The sequence below is a fragment of the Narcine bancroftii genome, chromosome 6, assembly GCF_036971445.1.
Source record: "Narcine bancroftii isolate sNarBan1 chromosome 6, sNarBan1.hap1, whole genome shotgun sequence".
Lineage (NCBI taxonomy): Eukaryota > Metazoa > Chordata > Chondrichthyes > Torpediniformes > Narcinidae > Narcine > Narcine bancroftii.
Genome location: NC_091474.1, coordinates 227392086 through 227410209, shown reverse-complemented (window position 1 = coordinate 227410209; position 18124 = coordinate 227392086). Strand labels below are relative to the sequence as shown.

Genomic DNA, 18124 nt, shown 5'->3' with positions numbered 1-18124 from the left:
AAGCAGAATAGAAGAAAAATGGGTTGGTAGTGAGAGGCAAAAGCCTACGGCACCTGGTATTCCCAGGCGGTCTCCCATCTAAGTACTGACCAGGCCTGAGCCTGCTTAGCTTCCGAGAACAGACAAGATCGGGCGTTTTCAGGCTAGTATGGCCGTAGGCGGCAGGTGTCTGCTTCTGACAACACTTAACCAATTCACCAGCACACACACATGGCCGCTGCACACGCAGGACAAATGAGACAAGCAAAACATTTCAATAGAGCCAATCCAAGAGGAAGAGAAAGAGAAGTGAGGCAGAGAGCGACCGAGGGAGCGAGAGAGAGAGACAGAGAGAGAGAGAGATAGAGAAGTGAGTGACAGAGCGACAGTGAGTGAGTGAGTATGAGTGAAAGAATGACAAAGACTGAAAGAGAATGAATGAAAGGAAGAGAAAGAAAGAAAGAAAGTGAGACAGATAGATAAATCGAAAGAAAGAAAAATGGGTGGGTGCTGAAAGCCAAAAGCCTACGGCACCTGGTATTCCCAGGCGCTCTCCCATCCAAGTACCGACCAGGCCTGAGCCTGGTAAGCTTCCGAGATCAGACGAGATCGGGCGTTTTCAGTCTAGTACGGCCGTAGGCAGCAGGTGCCTGCTTCTGACACCCCTTAACCAACTCACCAGCACACACACATATGCCACTGCACACTCAGGAACAATACAACAAATAAGACAAGCAAAACATTTCAATAGAGCCAATCCGAGAGGAGGAGAGAGAGAAGTGAGGCAGAGAGCGACCGAGGGAGAGAGAGAGCGAGTGAAAGACAGAGAGAGACAGAGCAACAGTGAGTGAGAGAGAGAAAAGTAAAGAGAGAGTGTGACAGATAGAAAATAGAGCAAAAGTGAGTGAGACAAGAAAGTAAGAGAGTGTGAAAGTAGATTAAAGAAAGAGATAGAATGATGCAGGATTACTTAAAGAATGAGAAGGATTAAAAGGGAAAGTATTAATGAAGGAATAAAAGAAAGAAAGAGTGAGAGTGACAGAGAGAGGAAAGAAAAGAGAGAAAGTATGAGAGATATAAAATAGAGAAAGAGTGAGTGAGAGAAGAAAGCAAGAGTGCATCAAAGTAGGTTGAGAAATAGAATGAGGCATAATGTGAAAGAATGAGAAGGATTAAAGGAGAATGAATGATGGAATGAAAGGAAGAGAGAAAGAAAGAGAAAAAAGATAGAGAAAGAGAGAGAGAGAGAAGCAGAATAGAAGAAAAATGGGTTGGTAGTGAGAGGCAAAAGCCTACGGCACCTGGTATTCCCAGGCGGTCTCCCATCCAAGTACTGACCAGGACTGAGCGTGCTTAGCTTCCGAGATCAGACGAGATCGGGCGTTTTCAGGCTAGTATGGCCGTAGGCGGCAGGTGCCTGCTTCTGACACCCCTTAACCAACTCACCAGCACACACACATATGCCACTGCACACTCAGGAACAATACAACAAATAAGACAAGCAAAACATTTCAATATAGACAGTCCTAGAGAGAGAGAAGTGAAGCAGAGAGCGACAGAGGGAGAGAGAGAGCGAGTGAAAAACAGAGAAAGACAGAGCAACAGTGATTGAGAGAGATAAAAGTAAAGAGAGAGTGTGACAGATAGAAAATAGAGAAAAAGTGAGTGAGAGAAGAAAGTAAGAGGGTGTGAAAGTAGATCAAAGCAAGAGATAGAATGATGCAGGATTATTTAAAGAATGAGAAGGATTAAAAGGGAAAGAATTAATGAAGGAATAAAAGAAAGAAAGAGTGAGAGTGACAGAGAGAGGAAAGAAAAGAGAGAGAGTATGAGAGATATAAAATAGAGAAAGAGTGAGTGAGAGAAAGAAAGCAAGAGTGCATCAAAGTAGGTTGAGAAATAGAATGAGGCATAATGTGAAAGAATGAGAAGAATTAAAGGAGAATGAATGATGGAATGAAAGGAAGAGAGAAAGAAAGAGAAAAAAGATATAGAGAAAGAGAGAGAGAGAGAAGCAGAATAGAAGAAAAATGGGTTGGTAGTGAGAGGCAAAAGCCTACGGCACCTGGTATTCCCAGGCGGTCTCCCATCCAAGTACTGACCAGGCCTGAGCGTGCTTAGCTTCCGAGATCAGACGAGATCGGGCGTTTTCAGGCTAGTATGGCCGTAGGCGGCAGGTGTCTGCTTCTGACAACACTTAACCAATTCACCAGCACACACACATGTGCCACTGCACACGCAGGACAAATAAGACAAGCAAAACATTTCAATAGAGCCAATCCAAGAGGAAGAGAAAGAGAAGTGAGGCAGAGAGCGACCGAGAGAGCGAGAGAGAGAGAGACAGAGAGAGATAGAGAAGTGAGTGACAGAGCGACAGTGAGTGAGTGAGTATGAGTGAAAGAATGACAAAGACTGAAAGAGAATGAATGAAAGGAAGAGAAAGAAAGAAAGAAAGTGAGACAGATAGATAAATCGAAAGAAAGAAAAATGGGTGGGTGCTGAAAGCCAAAAACCTACGGCACCTGGTCTTCCCAGACGCTCTCCCATCCAAGTACCGACCAGGCCTGAGCCTGGTAAGCTTCCGAGATCAGACGAGATCGGGCGTTTTCAGTCTAGTACGGCCGTAGGCAGCAGGTGCCTGCTTCTGACACCCCTTAACCAACTCACCAGCACACACACATATGCCACTGCACACTCAGGAACAATACAACAAATAAGACAAGCAAAACATTTCAATAGAGCCAATCCGAGAGGAGGAGAGAGAGAAGTGAGGCAGAGAGCGACCGATGGAGAGAGAGAGCGAGTGAAAGACAGAGAGAGACAGAGCAACAGTGAGTGAGAGAGAGAAAAGTAAAGACAGAGTGTGACAGATAGAAAATAGAGCAAAAGTGAGTGAGAGAAGAAAGTAAGAGAGTGTAAAAGTAGATAAAAGAAAGAGATAGAATGATGCAGGATTACTTGAAGAATGAGAAGAATACTTTCACATATGCCCATTGTCTCTATTCACTCTTATACCTCTTTTCCCGCATACATATCAATTGTGGTCGTTTTTACCCTCCTTACCCGTCTTCATCCCTCAGTCTATTTTTGTCTTTACCCACATACATATCACTAGTCCGGCCTTAGGCAGCAGGTGCCTGCTTCCAACAACACTTAACCAATTCACAAGCACACACACATGTACCGCTGCACACTCAGGACAAATAAGACAAGCAAAACATTTCAATAGAGCCAATCCAAGAGGAAGAGAAAGAGAAGTGAGGCAGAGAGCGACCGAGGGAGTGAGAGAGAGAGACAGAGAGAGAGAGAGAGAGAGAGAGCGATTGACAGAGAGATAGAGAAGTGAGTGACAGAGCGACAGTGAGTGAGTGAGTATGAGTGAAAGAATGAGAAAGACTGAAAGAGAATGAATGGAAGAGAAAGAAAGAAAGAAAGTGAGACAGATAGATAAATCGAAAGAAAGGAAAATGGGTGGGTGCTGAAAGCCAAAAGCCTACGGCACATGGTATTCCCAGGCGCTCTCCCATCCATTACTGACCAGGCCTGAGCCTGCTTAGCTTCCGAGATCATACGAGATCGGGCGTTTTCAGTCTAGTCCAGCCGTAGGCAGCAGGTGCCTGCTTCCAACAACACTTAACCAATTCACAAGCACACACACATGTGCCGCTGCACACTCAGGACTAATAAGACAAGCAAAACATTTCAATAGAGCCAATCCAAGAGGAAGAGAATGAGAAGTGAGGCAGAGAGCAACAGAGGGAGCGAGAGAGAGAGAGAGAGAGAGAGAGAGATAGAGAAGTGAGTGACAGAGCGACAATGAGTGAGTGAGTATGAGTGAAAGAATGAGAAAGACTGAAAGAGAATGAATGAATGGAGGAATGAAAGGAAGAGAAAGAAAGAAAGAAAGAAAGTGAGACAAATAGATAAATCGAAAGAAAGAAAAATGGGTGGGTGCTGAAAGCCAAAAGCCTATGGCACCTGGTATTCCCAGGCGCTCTCCCATCCAAGTACCGACCAGGCCTGAGCCTGGTAAGCTTCCGAGATCAGACGAGATCGGGCGTTTTCAGTCTAGTACGGCCGTAGGCAGCAGGTGCCTGCTTCTGACACCCCTTAACCAACTCACCAGCACACACACATATGCCACTGCACACTCAGGAACAATACAACAAATAAGACAAGCAAAACATTTCAATATAGACAGTCCTAGAGAGAGAGAAGTGAAGCAGAGAGCGACAGAGGGAGAGAGAGAGCGAGTGAAAAACAGAGAAAGACAGAGCAACAGTGATTGAGAGAGATAAAAGTAAAGAGAGAGTGTGACAGATAGAAAATAGAGAAAAAGTGAGTGAGAGAAGAAAGTAAGAGGGTGTGAAAGTAGATCAAAGCAAGAGATAGAATGATGCAGGATTACTTAAAGAATGAGAAGGATTAAAAGGGAAAGAATTAAGGAAGGAATAAAAGAAAGAAAGAGTGAGAGTGACAGAGAGAGGAAAGAAAAGAGAGAGAGTATGAGAGATATAAAATAGAGAAAGAGTGAGTGAGAGAAAGAAAGCAAGAGTGCATCAAAGTAGGTTGAGAAATAGAATGAGGCATAATGTGAAAGAATGAGAAGAATTAAAGGAGAATGAATGATGGAATGAAAGGAAGAGAGAAAGAAAGAGAAAAAAGATATAGAGAAAGAGAGAGAGAGAGAAGCAGAATAGAAGAAAAATGGGTTGGTAGTGAGAGGCAAAAGCCTACGGCACCTGGTATTCCCAGGCGGTCTCCCATCCAAGTACTGACCAGGCCTGAGCCTGCTTAGCTTCCGAGATCAGACGAGATCGGGCGTTTTCAGGCTAGTATGACCGTAGGCGGCAGGTGTCTACTTCTGACAACACTTAACCAATTCAACAGCACACACACATGTGCTGCTGCACACGCAGGACAAATAAGACAAGCAAAACATTTCAATAGAGCCAATCCAAGAGGAAGAGAAAGAGAAGTGAGGCAGAGAGCGACCGAGGGAGCGAGAGAGAGAGACAGAGAGAGAGAGAGATAGAGAAGTGAGTGACAGAGCGACAGTGAGTGAGTGAGTATGAGTGAAAGAATGAGAAAGACTGAAAGAGAATGAATGAAAGGAAGAGAAAGAAAGAAAGAAAGTGAGACAGATAGATAAATCGAAAGAAAGAAAAATGGGTGGGTGCTGAAAGCCAAAAGCCTACGGCACCTGGTATTCCCAGGCGCTCTCCCATCCAAGTACCGACCAGGCCTGAGCCTGGTAAGCTTCCGAGATCAGACGAGATCGGGCGTTTTCAGTCTAGTACGGCCGTAGGCAGCAGGTGCCTGCTTCTGACACCCCTTAACCAACTCACCAGCACACACACATATGCCACTGCACACTCAGGAACAATACAACAAATAAGACAAGCAAAACATTTCAATAGAGCCAATCCGAGAGGAGGAGAGAGAGAAGTGAGGCAGAGAGCGACCGAGGGAGAGAGAGAGCGAGTGAAAGACAGAGAGAGACAGAGCAACAGTGAGTGAGAGAGAGAAAAGTAAAGAGAGAGTGTGACAGATAGAAAATAGAGCAAAAGTGAGTGAGACAAGAAAGTAAGAGAGTGTGAAAGTAGATTAAAGAAAGAGATAGAATGATGCAGGATTACTTAAAGAATGAGAAGGATTAAAAGGGAAAGTATTAATGAAGGAATAAAAGAAAGAAAGAGTGAGAGTGACAGAGAGAGGAAAGAAAAGAGAGAGAGTATGAGAGATATAAAATAGAGAAAGAGTGAGTGAGAGAAGAAAGCAAGAGTGCATCAAAGTAGGTTGAGAAATAGAATGAGGCATAATGTGAAAGAATGAGAAGGATTAAAGGAGAATGAATGATGGAATGAAAGGAAGAGAGAAGGAAAGAGAAAAAAGATATAGGGAAAGAGAGAGAGAGAGAAGCAGAATAGAAGAAAAATGGGTTGGTAGTGAGAGGCAAAAGCCTACGGCACCTGGTATTCCCAGGCGGTCTCCCATCCAAGTACTGACCAGGACTGAGCGTGCTTAGCTTCCGAGATCAGACGAGATCAGGCGTTTTCAGGCTAGTATGGCCGTAGGCGGCAGGTGCCTGCTTCTGACACCCCTTAACCAACTCACCAGCACACACACATATGCCACTGCACACTCAGGAACAATACAACAAATAAGACAAGCAAAACATTTCAATATAGACAGTCCTAGAGAGAGAGAAGTGAAGCAGAGAGCGACAGAGGGAGAGAGAGAGTGAGTGAAAAACAGAGAGAGACAGAGCAACAGTGATTGAGAGAGATAAAAGTAAAGAGAGAGTGTGACAGATAGAAAATAGAGAAAAAGTGAGTGAGAGAAGAAAGTAAGAGAGTGTGAAAGTAGATCAAAGCAAGAGATAGAATGATGCAGGATTACTTAAAGAATGAGAAGGATTAAAAGGGAAAGAATTAATGAAGGAATAAAAGAAAGAAAGAGTGAGAGTGACAGAGATTGGAAAGAAAAGAGAGAGAGTATGAGAGATATAAAATAGAGAAAGAGTGAGTGAGAGAAAGAAAGCAAGAGTGCATCAAAGTAGGTTGAGAAATAGAATGAGGCATAATGTGAAAGAATGAGAAGAATTAAAGGAGAATGAATGATGGAATGAAAGGAAGAGAGAAAGAAAGAGAAAAAAGATATAGAGAAAGAGAGAGAGAGAGAAGCAGAATAGAAGAAAAATGGGTTGGTAGTGAGAGGCAAAAGCCTACGGCACCTGGTATTCCCAGGCGGTCTCCCATCCAAGTACTGACCAGGCCTGAGCGTGCTTAGCTTCCGAGATCAGACGAGATCAGGCGTTTTCAGGCTAGTATGGCCGTAGGCGGCAGGTGCCTGCTTCTGACACCCCTTAACCAACTCACCAGCACACACACATATGCCACTGCACACTCAGGAACAATACAACAAATAAGACAAGCAAAACATTTCAATATAGACAGTCCTAGAGAGAGAGAAGTGAAGCAGAGAGCGACAGAGGGAGAGAGAGAGTGAGTGAAAAACAGAGAGAGACAGAGCAACAGTGATTGAGAGAGATAAAAGTAAAGAGAGAGTGTGACAGATAGAAAATAGAGAAAAAGTGAGTGAGAGAAGAAAGTAAGAGAGTGTGAAAGTAGATCAAAGCAAGAGATAGAATGATGCAGGATTACTTAAAGAATGAGAAGGATTAAAAGGGAAAGAATTAATGAAGGAATAAAAGAAAGAAAGAGTGAGAGTGACAGAGATTGGAAAGAAAAGAGAGAGAGTATGAGAGATATAAAATAGAGAAAGAGTGAGTGAGAGAAAGAAAGCAAGAGTGCATCAAAGTAGGTTGAGAAATAGAATGAGGCATAATGTGAAAGAATGAGAAGAATTAAAGGAGAATGAATGATGGAATGAAAGGAAGAGAGAAAGAAAGAGAAAAAAGATATAGAGAAAGAGAGAGAGAGAGAAGCAGAATAGAAGAAAAATGGGTTGGTAGTGAGAGGCAAAAGCCTACGGCACCTGGTATTCCCAGGCGGTCTCCCATCCAAGTACTGACCAGGCCTGAGCCTGCTTAGCTTCCGAGATCAGACGAGATCGGGCGTTTTCAGGCTAGTATGGCCGTAGGCAGCAGGTGTCTGCTTCTGACAACACTTAACCAATTCACCAGCACACACACATGGCCGCTGCACACGCAGGACAAATGAGACAAGCAAAACATTTCAATAGAGCCAATCCAAGAGGAAGAGAAAGAGAAGTGAGGCAGTGAGCGACCGATGGAGAGAGAGAGCGAGTGAAAGACAGAGAGAGACAGAGCAACAGTGAGTGAGAGAGAGAAAAGTAAAGAGAGAGTGTGACAGATAGAAAATAGAGCAAAAGTGAGTGAGAGAAGAAAGTAAGAGAGTGTAAAAGTAGATAAAAGAAAGAGATAGAATGATGCAGGATTACTTGAAGAATGAGAAGAATACTTTCACATATGCCCATTGTCTCTATTCACTCTTATACTTCTTTTCCCGCATACATATCAATTGTGGTCGTTTTTACCCTCCTTACCCGTCTTCATCCCTCAGTCCATTTTTGTCTTTACCCACATACATATCACTAGTCCGGCCTTAGGCAGCAGGTGCCTGCTTCCAACAACACTTAACCAATTCACAAGCACACACACATGTACCGCTGCACACTCAGGACAAATAAGACAAGCAAAACATTTCAATAGAGCCAATCCAAGAGGAAGAGAAAGAGAAGTGAGGCAGAGAGCGACCGAGGGAGTGAGAGAGAGAGACAGAGAGAGAGAGAGATAGAGAAGTGAGTGACAGAGCGACAGTGAGTGAGTGAGTATGAGTGAAAGAATGAGAAAGACTGAAAGAGAATGAATGGAAGGAAGAGAAAGAAAGAAAGAAAGTGAGACAGATAGATAAATCGAAAGAAAGGAAAATGGGTGGGTGCTGAAAGCCAAAAGCCTACGGCACATGGTATTCCCAGGCGCTCTCCCATCCATTACTGACCAGGCCTGAGCCTGCTTAGCTTCCGAGATCATACGAGATCGGGCGTTTTCAGTCTAGTCCAGCCGTAGGCAGCAGGTGCCTGCTTCCAACAACACTTAACCAATTCACAAGCACACACACATGTGCCGCTGCACACTCAGGACTAATAAGACAAGCAAAACATTTCAATAGAGCCAATCCAAGAGGAAGAGAATGAGAAGTGAGGCAGAGAGCAACAGAGGGAGCGAGAGAGAGAGAGAGAGAGAGAGAGAGATAGAGAAGTGAGTGACAGAGCGACAATGAGTGAGTGAGTATGAGTGAAAGAATGAGAAAGACTGAAAGAGAATGAATGAATGGAGGAATGAAAGGAAGAGAAAGAAAGAAAGAAAGAAAGTGAGACAAATAGATAAATCGAAAGAAAGAAAAATGGGTGGGTGCTGAAAGCCAAAAGCCTATGGCACCTGGTATTCCCAGGCGCTCTCCCATCCAAGTACCGACCAGGCCTGAGCCTGGTAAGCTTCCGAGATCAGACGAGATCGGGCGTTTTCAGGCTAGTACGGCCGTAGGCAGCAGGTGCCTGCTTCTGACACCCCTTAACCAACTCACCAGCACACACACATATGCCACTGCACACTCAGGAACAATACAACAAATAAGACAAGCAAAACATTTCAATATAGACAGTCCTAGAGAGAGAGAAGTGAAGCAGAGAGCGACAGAGGGAGAGAGAGAGCGAGTGAAAAACAGAGAAAGACAGAGCAACAGTGATTGAGAGAGATAAAAGTAAAGAGAGAGTGTGACAGATAGAAAATAGAGAAAAAGTGAGTGAGAGAAGAAAGTAAGAGGGTGTGAAAGTAGATCAAAGCAAGAGATAGAATGATGCAGGATTACTTAAAGAATGAGAAGGATTAAAAGGGAAAGAATTAATGAAGGAATAAAAGAAAGAAAGAGTGAGAGTGACAGAGAGAGGAAAGAAAAGAGAGAGAGTATGAGAGATATAAAATAGAGAAAGAGTGAGTGAGAGAAAGAAAGCAAGAGTGCATCAAAGTAGGTTGAGAAATAGAATGAGGCATAATGTGAAAGAATGAGAAGAATTAAAGGAGAATGAATGATGGAATGAAAGGAAGAGAGAAAGAAAGAGAAAAAAGATATAGAGAAAGAGAGAGAGAGAGAAGCAGAATAGAAGAAAAATGGGTTGGTAGTGGGAGGCAAAAGCCTACGGCACCTGGTATTCCCAGGCGGTCTCCCAACCAAGTACCGACCAGGCCTGAGCCTGGTAAGCTTCCGAGATCAGACGAGATCGGGCGTTTTCAGTCTAGTACGGCCGTAGGCAGCAGGTGCCTGCTTCTGACACCCCTTAACCAACTCACCAGCACACACACATATGCCACTGCACACTCAGGAACAATACAACAAATAAGACAAGCAAAACATTTCAATAGAGCCAATCCGAGAGGAGGAGAGAGAGAAGTGAGGCAGAGAGCGACCGAGGGAGAGAGAAAGCGAGTGAAAGACAGAGAGAGACAGAGCAACAGTGAGTGAGAGAGAGAAAAGTAAAGAGACAGTGTGACAGATAGAAAATAGAGCAAAAGTGAGTGAGACAAGAAATTAAGAGAGTGTGAAAGTAGATTAAAGAAAGAGATAGAATGATGCAGGATTACTTAAAGAATGAGAAGGATTAAAAGGGAAAGAATTAATGAAGGAATAAAAGAAAGAAAGAGTGAGAGTGACAGAGAGAGGAAAGAAAAGAGAGAGAGTATGAGAGATATAAAATAGAGTAAGAGTGAGTGAGAGAAAGAAAGCAAGAGTGCATCAAAGTAGGTTGAGAAATAGAATGAGGCATAATGTGAAAGAATGAGAAGAATTAAAGGAGAATGAATGATGGAATGAAAGGAAGAGAGAAAGAAAGAGAAAAAAGATATAGAGAAAGAGAGAGAGAGAGAAGCAGAATAGAAGAAAAATGGGTTGGTAGTGAGAGGCAAAAGCCTACGGCACCTGGTATTCCCAGGCGGTCTCCCAACCAAGTACTGATCAGGCCTGAGCCTGCTTAGCTTCCAAGATCAGACGAGATCGGGCGTTTTCAGGCTAGTATGGCCATAGGCGGCAGGTGTCTGCTTCTGACAACACTTAACCAATTTACCAGCACACACACATGGCCGCTGCACACGCAGGACAAATGAGACAAGCAAAACATTTCAATAGAGCCAATCCAAGAGGAAGAGAAAGAGAAGTGAGGCAGAGAGCGACCGAGGGAGCGAGATAGAGAGACAGAGAGAGAGAGAGATAGAGAAGTGAGTGACAGAGCGACAGTGAGTGAGTGAGTATGAGTGAAAGAATGAGAAAGACTGAAAGAGAATGAATGAAAGGAAGAGAAAGAAAGAAAGAAAGTGAGACAGATAGATAAATCGAAAGAAAGAAAAATGGGTGGGTGCTGAAAGCCAAAAGCCTACGGCACCTGGTATTCCCAGGCACTCTCCCTTCCAAGTACCGACCAGGCCTGAGCCTGGTAAGCTTCCGAGATCAGACGAGATCGGGCGTTTTCAGTCTAGTACGGCCGTAGGCAGCAGGTGCCTGCTTCTGACACCCCTTAACCAACTCACCAGCACACACACATATGCCACTGCACACTCAGGAACAATACAACAAATAAGACAAGCAAAACATTTCAATAGAGCCAATCCGAGAGGAGGAGAGAGAGAAGTGAGGCAGAGAGCGACCGAGGGAGAGAGAGAGCGAGTGAAAGACAGAGAGAGACAGAGCAACAGTGAGTGAGAGAGAGAAAAGTAAAGTGAGAGTGTGACAGATAGAAAATAGAGAAAAAGTGAGTGAGACAAGAAAGTCAGAGAGTGTGAAAGTAGATAAAAGAAAGAGATAGAATGATGCAGGATTACTTAAAGAATGAGAAGGATTAAAAGGGAAAGAATTAATGAAGGAATAAAAGAAAGAAAGAGTGAGAGTGACAGAGAGTGGAAAGAAAAGAGAGAGAGTATGAGAGATATAAAATAGAGAAAGAGTGAGTGAGAGAAAGAAAGCAAGAGTGCATCAAAGTAGGTTGAGAAATAGAATGAGGCATAATGTGAAAGAATGAGAAGAATTAAAGGAGAATGAATGATGGAATGAAAGGAAGAGAGAAAGAAAGAGAAAAAAGAGATAGAGAAAGAGAGAGAGAGAGAAGCAGAATAGAAGAAAAATGGGTTGGTAGTGAGAGGCAAAAGCCTACGGCACCTGGTATTCCCAGGCGGTCTCCCAACCAAGTACTGACCAGGCCTGAGCCTGCTTAGCTTCCGAGATCAGACGAGATCGGGCGTTTTCAGGCTAGTATGGCCGTAGGCGGCAGGTGTCTGCTTCTGACAACACTTAACCAATTCACCAGCACACACACATGGCCGCTGCACACGCAGGACAAATGAGACAAGCAAAACATTTCAATAGAGCCAATCCAAGAGGAAGAGAAAGAGAAGTGAGGCAGAGAGCGACCGAGGGAGCGAGAGAGAGAGACAGAGAGAGAGAGAGATAGAGAAGTGAGTGACAGAGCGACAGTGAGTGAGTGAGTATGAGTGAAAGAATGAGAAAGACTGAAAGAGAATGAATGAAAGGAAGAGAAAGAAAGAAAGAAAGTGAGACAGATAGATAAATCGAAAGAAAGAAAAATGGGTGGGTGCTGAAAGCCAAAAGCCTACGGCACCTGGTATTCCCAGGCGCTCTCCCTTCCAAGTACCGACCAGGCCTGAGCCTGGTAAGCTTCCGAGATCAGACGAGATCGGGCGTTTTCAGTCTAGTACGGCCGTAGGCAGCAGGTGCCTGCTTCTGACACCCCTTAACCAACTCACCAGCACACACACATATGCCACTGCACACTCAGGAACAATACAACAAATAAGACAAGCAAAACATTTCAATAGAGCCAATCCGAGAGGAGGAGAGAGAGAAGTGAGGCAGAGAGCGACCGAGGGAGAGAGAGAGCGAGTGAAAGACAGAGAGAGACAGAGCAACAGTGAGTGAGAGAGAGAAAAGTAAAGTGAGAGTGTGACAGATAGAAAATAGAGAAAAAGTGAGTGAGACAAGAAAGTCAGAGAGTGTGAAAGTAGATAAAAGAAAGAGATAGAATGATGCAGGATTACTTAAAGAATGAGAAGGATTAAAAGGGAAAGAATTAATGAAGGAATAAAAGAAAGAAAGAGTGAGAGTGACAGAGAGTGGAAAGAAAAGAGAGAGAGTATGAGAGATATAAAATAGAGAAAGAGTGAGTGAGAGAAAGAAAGCAAGAGTGCATCAAAGTAGGTTGAGAAATAGAATGAGGCATAATGTGAAAGAATGAGAAGAATTAAAGGAGAATGAATGATGGAATGAAAGGAAGAGAGAAAGAAAGAGAAAAAAGAGATAGAGAAAGAGAGAGAGAGAGAAGCAGAATAGAAGAAAAATGGGTTGGTAGTGAGAGGCAAAAGCCTACGGCACCTGGTATTCCCAGGCGGTCTCCCATCCAAGTACTGACCAGGCCTGAGCGTGCTTAGCTTCCGAGATCAGACGAGATCGGGCGTTTTCAGGCTAGTATGGCAGTAGGCAGCAGATGCCTGCTTCCAAAAATACTTAACCAATTCACCAGCACACACACATGGCCGCTGCACACGCAGGACAAATGAGACAAGCAAAACATTTCAATAGAGCCAATCCAAGAGGAAGAGAATGAGAAGTGAGGCAGAGATCGACCGAGGGAGCGAGAGAGAGAGACAGAGAGAGAGAGATAGAGAAGTGAGTGACAGAGCGACAGTGAGTGAGTGAGTATGAGTGAAAGAATGAGAAAGCCTGAAAGAGAATGAATGAAAGGAAGAGAAAGAAAGAAAGAAAGTGAGACAGATAGATAAATCGAAAGAAAGAAAAATGGGTGGGTGGTGAAAGCCAAAAGCCTACGTCACTTGGTATTCCCAGGTGGTCTCCCATCCAAGTACTGACCAGGCCTGAGCGTGCTTAGCTTCCGAGATCAGACGAGATCGGGCGTTTTCAGGCTAGTATGGCAGTAGGCAGCAGATGCCTGCTTCCAAAAATACTTAACCAATTCACCAGCACACACACATGGCCGCTGCACACGCAGGACAAATGAGACAAGCAAAACATTTCAATAGAGCCAATCCAAGAGGAAGAGAATGAGAAGTGAGGCAGAGATCGACCGAGGGAGCGAGAGAGAGAGACAGAGAGAGAGAGATAGAGAAGTGAGTGACAGAGCGACAGTGAGTGAGTGAGTATGAGTGAAAGAATGAGAAAGCCTGAAAGAGAATGAATGAAAGGAAGAGAAAGAAAGAAAGAAAGTGAGACAGATAGATAAATCGAAAGAAAGAAAAATGGGTGGGTGGTGAAAGCCAAAAGCCTACGTCACTTGGTATTCCCAGGTGGTCTCCCATCCAAGTACTGACCAGGCCTGAGCCAACTTAGCTTCTGAGATCAGACAAGATCTGCCATTTTCATGCTAGTATGGTTGTAGGCAGTCAGACTCTGGCTTTACCCTACCCTCAATTTAGTCCATGTGTCGTTTGACTGAAGGTATTCAGTTTAACAATCAGTTTATTACACAGTAGAAGAATATAGCTTAATAGAGCTCTGGTTCAGTTGTTAGTTCATAGGTCACCTGCACAGTGAGCTATTCCCCAAGACTGACCTCTACTGTCCAGTCTCTCCAGTTTTATTGGTCAAACTTATCATACAGAACAAAAGTTGGCTTCCTTTGCTAGATTTCTTGCATAAGATTTATCACAAGCAATTTCCTGCTCTGCAGATATCTTGGGTTATAGAGCTCCCATCTTAATCCTCAAGGCCAGAATATCCTGTTATTTTGATCAAAAATCAATTCTTGCCGCAGATATTTCTAATTATTTTTTTATTCTCATTTGGCCATGTTCTTCTGTTCTACTCAACACCTCCTTCTGCCTTCTTACTGAGTTATTCCATTCTCTTTGTTTCTGACAGTCTCTGTCAGGATTCTCTTTGTTCTTGTCTGGCCATCTAATCAACACCTCCTTTTAACCTTCCTACTAAATTGTTTCATACATATCCTCTCTTTTGTATTTTGGGAGCAGGCAATTCTAAACCTACTGTAATCAGCCAACTTTGCTACATACTGTGGCTGCCCCTTACTTACATTACTCTTTCCCTTCACCATGAACTAAATATTAAATTGTTACATAGTACTGTATTCATGTATACAAAATGAATAGTACATAAGCATATATTCCACATATTTTCTTTTTTTTAAATTTTTTTATTTTTCACACTATAAACCACATTGTTCAAGATACATACATTTTCCTTTTCAAATCTATGCAGTGTTGTTTTCTACCCCCCTTCCCTCTTCCCATCCCACCCTCCCTACCTCCCCTCCCATTCATTTAAATTTCAGAATCTAAGATACATTAAACCCGTCCAACGGAGAGGAGTCACGTGATGGAGTAGTGGCCGGACGGTGAACTCCAGCCCTCTCCAGAAAAGTCGGGAAAAACAAGAGAAAATACAAAGGCACAGAAATACAAGTTAAAGAAAAGTGAGTATAAAGGTGGAAAGAAGATGGAGACAAAAGGAGAAAAATCAAAATCAACGGAAAGAAGAGGGGAAGAGAAGACAACGGAGGAAAAAGGTGAAGGCCTTACCTGTCCGAAGAGGCCCGCTGTGGAGAGAGGAGCCCACTACCTCAGGTCGGTAGAAAAAGAACTACAACAATGGCTCACAGAGCCGAGTAAAAGTGCGCAACCGCGCATGAAAAAAAACACACCGACGGGAGGGGGGACCAGCTGGGGAGTCGATCTCCACAGCCGGCAACGACAGCTGCAGAACACCTGCAGCAAGAAGAGACCACAGAAGACAATGGAAACAAGAAAGAAGAGGAGGAAAGGGCATCAAAGAAACAACAGATGGCCAACCCAGAGGAAGAAGAAGAGGAAGAATACAGTGAAATAGATAAAGGGAAAGGCAAGGTAAAGGATATACTTGCTCTTGTTAGAGGATACATGGAGTCATTTAAAGAATGGCAAACACAGGAATTCAATGATTTAAGAAGAAGAATAAACAACACAGAAAAGAAAATAAATAAAATGGATATGACCTGAACAGAAATGGGGAAAAAAATGGACAAGATGGAAGAACAGGCAATAGCAGCAGAAATGGAGGTAGAAGACTTAAAAAAGAAATTGGAGGAATCTAATAAAAAAACTAAAGAGACACAAGAATTACTAGCTCAAAAAATAGATATAATGGAAAATTATAACAGAAGAAATAACATAAAGATTGTGGGCCTTAAGGAAGATGAAGAAGGTAAGAATATGAGGGAGTTTATAAAAGAATGGATCCCTAAGGCCCTAGGATGTCCAGAACTACAGCAAGAAATGGAAATAGAAAGGGCACATAGAGCATTGGCCCCTAAACCACAACCACAACAAAAACCAAGATCTATTGTAGTAAAATTCCTAAGATATACTACAAGAGAAAAGGTACTGGAGAAGACAATGGAAAAAGTAAGAGAGGGCAACAAACCACTGGAGTATAAAGGGCAAAAAATCTTCATCTATCCAGATATAAGTTTTGAACTCCTAAAGAAGAGAAAAGAGTTCAATACAGCAAAGGCGATTTTATGGAAGAAAGGATATAAATTTACACTGAAGCATCCTGCGGTATTGAAAATATTTATTCCAGGACAAGGGAAAGATCCACTCTCACCAGCATCATATAGACCAATATCTCTGCTAAACACAGATTATAAGATAATAGCTAAACTATTAGCAAACAGATTAGCAGAACAGGTACCGAAAATGGTAAATTTAGACCAAACTGGATTTATCAAAAAAAGACGCACAACAGACAATATTTGTAAATTTATTAACTTAATTCATGCAGTAGAAGGAAATAAAGCACCGGCAGTAGCAGTTGCTTTAGACGCAGAGAAGGCCTTCGACAGAGTAGAATGGAATTACCTGTTCAAAGTATTGCAAAAATTCAGTTTACCGGAGAAATATATTAATTGGATTAAAGCATTATATAAGGGACCGTTAGCGAAAGTGACAGTAAATGGACATGTATCAAAGCAATTTAACTTAAGCAGGTCAACGCGGCAGGGATGCCCACTATCACCATTATTGTTTGCGCTAGCTATAGAACCACTAGCAGAATCGATAAGAATAGATAATAATATAAAAGGAATAAAAATAAAAGACAGGGAATATAAAATCAGTCTATTTGCGGATGATGTGATAGTGTACTTAACAGAACCAGAACTATCAATAAAAGAACTATATAAGAAATTGAAGGAATATGGAGAAGTGTCGGGATACAAGATAAACGTAAATAAAAGTGAAGCAATGCCTATGAATAACGCGGATTTCTCAAAATTTAAGGAGGAATCCCCATTCAGATGGCAAATGCAGGCAATAAGATACCTAGGTGTGCAAATAAACAAAAATCTAGGCCAATTATATAAACTCAATTACAATCCACTAATGAAAAAATTACAGGACGATTTAGAGCTTTGGAAAGAGCTACCACTAACACTGATAGGAAGGATAAACTGTATTAAAATGAACATTTTTCCAAGGATACTATACTTATTTCAGGCATTGCCAATACAACTGACAGAAAAATTCTTCAATGAGTTAAAGAAAATAATAAGGAAATTTTTATGGAGAGGGGGGAAACCGAGAGGAGTCACGTGATGGAGTAGTGGCCGGACGGTGAACTCCAGCCCTCTCCAGAAAAGTCGGGAAAAACAAGAGAAAATACAAAGGCACAGAAATACAAGTTAAAGAAAAGTGAGTATAAAGGTGGAAAGAAGATGGAGACAAAAGGAGAAAAATCAAAATCAACAGAAAGAAGAGAGGAAGAGAAGACAACGGAGGAAAAAGGTGAAGGCCTTACCTGTCCGAAGAGGCCCGCTGTGGAGAGAAGACCCCACTACCTCAGGTCGGTAGAAAGAGAACTACAACAATGGCTCACAGAGCCGAGTAAAAGTGCGCAACCGCGCATGCGCGACTCCTCGCGCATGCGCGATGCGCATACAAAAAAACACACCGACGGGAGGGGGGACCAGCTGGGGAGTCGATCTCCACAGCCGGCAACGACAGCTGCAGAACACCTGCAGCAAGAAGAGACCACAGAAGACAATAGAAACAAGAAAGAAGAGGAGGAAAGGGCAGCAAAGAAACAACAGATGGTCAACCTAGAGGAAGAAGAAGAGGAAGAGGAAGAGTACAGGGAAATAGAAGAAGAAAAGATAGGCAAGGTAAAGGAGGTACTTGCTCTTGTTAGAGGATACATGGAGTCATTTAAAGAATGGCAAACACAGGAATTCAATGATTTAAGAAGAAGAATAAACAACACAGAAAAGAAAATAAATAAAATGGATATGACCTTAACAGAAATGGGGAAAAAAATGGACAAGATGGAAGAACGGGCAATAGCAGCAGAAATGGAGGTAGAAGACTTAAAAAAGAAATTGGAGGAATCTAATAAAAAAACTAAAGAGACACAAGAATTACTAGCCCAAAAAATAGATATAATGGAAAATTATAACAGAAGAAATAACATAAAGATAGTGGGCCTTAAGGAAGATGTAGAAGGCAAGAATATGAGGGAGTTTATAAAAGAATGGATCCCTAAGGCCCTAGGATGTCCAGAACTACAGCAAGAAATGGAAATAGAAAGGGCAC

At 42.8% G+C, this 18124-nt stretch overlaps 11 non-coding genes and 11 pseudogenes across 11 annotated transcripts; all 22 read right to left on the bottom strand.

Moving 5' to 3' along the window:
• Window positions 1-41: 41 nt before the first annotated feature.
• LOC138737982 (5S ribosomal RNA) lies at window positions 42-160 on the bottom strand. Its single transcript, XR_011341411.1, has one exon. It is a non-coding gene; the product is annotated as a 5S ribosomal RNA (ribosomal RNA).
• Window positions 161-501: 341 nt separating this feature from the next.
• Window positions 502-620, bottom strand: LOC138738173 (5S ribosomal RNA; annotated as a pseudogene).
• Window positions 621-1268: 648 nt separating this feature from the next.
• Window positions 1269-1387, bottom strand: LOC138737912 (5S ribosomal RNA). The gene has a single exon (XR_011341341.1). It is a non-coding gene; the product is annotated as a 5S ribosomal RNA (ribosomal RNA).
• A 645-nt stretch (window positions 1388-2032) lies between these two features.
• LOC138737772 (5S ribosomal RNA) lies at window positions 2033-2151 on the bottom strand. Its single transcript, XR_011341224.1, has one exon. It is a non-coding gene; the product is annotated as a 5S ribosomal RNA (ribosomal RNA).
• Window positions 2152-2489: 338 nt separating this feature from the next.
• Window positions 2490-2608, bottom strand: LOC138738211 (5S ribosomal RNA; annotated as a pseudogene).
• Window positions 2609-3469: 861 nt separating this feature from the next.
• On the bottom strand, window positions 3470-3587 carry LOC138738304 (5S ribosomal RNA; annotated as a pseudogene).
• Window positions 3588-3945: 358 nt separating this feature from the next.
• LOC138738234 (5S ribosomal RNA) lies at window positions 3946-4064 on the bottom strand (annotated as a pseudogene).
• A 645-nt stretch (window positions 4065-4709) lies between these two features.
• On the bottom strand, window positions 4710-4828 carry LOC138738017 (5S ribosomal RNA). The gene has a single exon (XR_011341447.1). It is a non-coding gene; the product is annotated as a 5S ribosomal RNA (ribosomal RNA).
• Window positions 4829-5170: 342 nt separating this feature from the next.
• LOC138738172 (5S ribosomal RNA) lies at window positions 5171-5289 on the bottom strand (annotated as a pseudogene).
• Window positions 5290-5939: 650 nt separating this feature from the next.
• LOC138738010 (5S ribosomal RNA) lies at window positions 5940-6058 on the bottom strand. The gene has a single exon (XR_011341440.1). It is a non-coding gene; the product is annotated as a 5S ribosomal RNA (ribosomal RNA).
• Window positions 6059-6703: 645 nt separating this feature from the next.
• On the bottom strand, window positions 6704-6822 carry LOC138737880 (5S ribosomal RNA). Its single transcript, XR_011341310.1, has one exon. It is a non-coding gene; the product is annotated as a 5S ribosomal RNA (ribosomal RNA).
• A 645-nt stretch (window positions 6823-7467) lies between these two features.
• On the bottom strand, window positions 7468-7586 carry LOC138738046 (5S ribosomal RNA). The gene has a single exon (XR_011341476.1). It is a non-coding gene; the product is annotated as a 5S ribosomal RNA (ribosomal RNA).
• An 831-nt stretch (window positions 7587-8417) lies between these two features.
• Window positions 8418-8535, bottom strand: LOC138738303 (5S ribosomal RNA; annotated as a pseudogene).
• Window positions 8536-8893: 358 nt separating this feature from the next.
• Window positions 8894-9012, bottom strand: LOC138738169 (5S ribosomal RNA; annotated as a pseudogene).
• Window positions 9013-9657: 645 nt separating this feature from the next.
• Window positions 9658-9776, bottom strand: LOC138738047 (5S ribosomal RNA; annotated as a pseudogene).
• Window positions 9777-10427: 651 nt separating this feature from the next.
• On the bottom strand, window positions 10428-10546 carry LOC138737911 (5S ribosomal RNA). Its single transcript, XR_011341340.1, has one exon. It is a non-coding gene; the product is annotated as a 5S ribosomal RNA (ribosomal RNA).
• Window positions 10547-10887: 341 nt separating this feature from the next.
• On the bottom strand, window positions 10888-11006 carry LOC138738267 (5S ribosomal RNA; annotated as a pseudogene).
• Window positions 11007-11657: 651 nt separating this feature from the next.
• On the bottom strand, window positions 11658-11776 carry LOC138737753 (5S ribosomal RNA). The gene has a single exon (XR_011341205.1). It is a non-coding gene; the product is annotated as a 5S ribosomal RNA (ribosomal RNA).
• Window positions 11777-12117: 341 nt separating this feature from the next.
• LOC138738233 (5S ribosomal RNA) lies at window positions 12118-12236 on the bottom strand (annotated as a pseudogene).
• A 651-nt stretch (window positions 12237-12887) lies between these two features.
• Window positions 12888-13006, bottom strand: LOC138737983 (5S ribosomal RNA). The gene has a single exon (XR_011341412.1). It is a non-coding gene; the product is annotated as a 5S ribosomal RNA (ribosomal RNA).
• A 339-nt stretch (window positions 13007-13345) lies between these two features.
• LOC138738045 (5S ribosomal RNA) lies at window positions 13346-13464 on the bottom strand. Its single transcript, XR_011341475.1, has one exon. It is a non-coding gene; the product is annotated as a 5S ribosomal RNA (ribosomal RNA).
• Window positions 13465-13803: 339 nt separating this feature from the next.
• Window positions 13804-13922, bottom strand: LOC138738326 (5S ribosomal RNA; annotated as a pseudogene).
• Between the last annotated feature and the right edge of the window lie 4202 nt (window positions 13923-18124).